Consider the following 1,960-nt stretch of genomic DNA (forward strand, 5'->3'; position numbering starts at 1 on the left):
AACTTGGAACTTGGGTGTCTGTGTCTGAAATTATGTGATTGAGTGCGTGATATCCTAGCTTAGAGATTATGGGTGTGGGGTTTGGTGAAAGACTGGTATCCGGGGTAAGGGTAATTTCGGAATTGGAATTTATTTTAGATGACGCAGCACGCAGTAGATATACACGTATAATACTCTTACTTTTCAATTTTCAATTTTTCATACACCCTTTTTCCCCTGACAACCTCCCAACTATAATTTTTATTACAACTCTAAAGAAACTCTAAAATTGTGATTAGGGTGGAACTAATTCAGAGCAAACACATTGTTGCTTCAAAAACCAATATATTATTGGAGCACAAGTAGTGTACATATCACATGGTGTCAATGCGCGCAACCAGCAGCATGTTTGCTATTATTGAGTTGCTAAACTTCATCTTTAATAATACATTGAGCCAATGTATTATAAAAATTAAGATAAAGAGAATTGTAAGTAAGATTAAAAATGAATTTGTGAGGACATGACGAGGAAAAAATGGAGACATGGTGAAAATAGGGAGGTGGGCTCTAAAATCTAAGCCTTAAAAGGTAAAAGCAGATGCTGACTCCATTTCACAGTCCACACCGACACTTTGGCCGCACGTGACACTGCTTTCGGAGCTGCGATTCAGTGTTGAAGCCTCACCGTGCTCTCTCATTTCCAAGCCGTCATGGAGGGATTGGGCCATGTTTCATTAGAGACAAGCTACCGACCAATTAGGATTTTAATTAAACAATACTTGATCACAATGCCCAACAATCCACTGTGTAAGAAATATTTTTACATTGTGTAAAACTTTTTTTCATCTTAAAATTATAAAATTCTTTTAATTTTTTATGGGATTGATGATCAATTAGGCTTCATATAATTGTGTATGGTTCAATCTAAAGGGATCTTTCCCGTAAAAGTGCATCCACCTTAAGTTTATAGTCAGGATTGTCAGCATCACCTAGCTAGCTAATAATCCATCTCTCGTGATACATTGTCATTGATGTGATCTTTCCCCAAGGACCTTATACACAATGTGGCAATTAATAATTAGACAACGGGATAAGTTGGATTACAACACAACTTGGTGTTTTGGATTTTAGCTTCAGGGGATTGAATCCTTTGTAGCCTTCTAATAAAACTTTATTCTTTGGTTTTTATAGATAACAATTTTACTTTTTGTTTTCTTAATTTATTAATTTTTGTTATAATTACTTTATTTTAGTGGATTTACCAAATGGAAATTTTAATAAACTTTCAGGTGAGGTGTAATATATTAATTCTTCCATAGGTGCCGACAAGATGATGAATTAGTATTGGTTATATATGGAACGAATGTTCATCTTGTATTGATTAATTGATTAATGACTAAGATCTTACAATTAAATTGAGATATATAAGACCATTGACTATAGAACAAAGAAGCAATTATTTATATTTTACAATAATTTGATGTCATTTCAACATGTATTTTTGAAAACAGTTATTAGGAGAATATATATAGATATATAATGTACAACTACTTCAAAAAGAACATATATACATGTTATATGTGTGGGGTCTAATAAAGAATAAGCTGAGTCATGTGATTCAGGAAAATTACAATGCAAGAACTCTGCACAAACTGATGTTGTGTCCAGAATTCAGAAGTTTGTATATATATATGAAAATTTGTGTTTCTCTTAGTTTAAGTTGGTAGATCAATGTTGTTGTTTTTCAAAATCACTATCACATTAGCATACAAAATAGTGCAAGTTTGTTCAGTTGGTGGATTACCATGACCTTTTCAACATTTGGTGATCATGCCTAGCAGTTTAATTGGCTAATTATGATTGGTACTTATTTAGACTTAACATTATTTTAGAATTAAACTTTGTCAGCCGTATGGTTATATTATATTTAATAGATAAGACAGTTGTTATGTAGTAGGTTTCATATAATATATAAATTTGA

The sequence above is a fragment of the Arachis ipaensis genome, chromosome B09 (assembly GCF_000816755.2).
Source record: "Arachis ipaensis cultivar K30076 chromosome B09, Araip1.1, whole genome shotgun sequence".
Classification (NCBI taxonomy): Eukaryota; Viridiplantae; Streptophyta; class Magnoliopsida; order Fabales; family Fabaceae; genus Arachis; species Arachis ipaensis.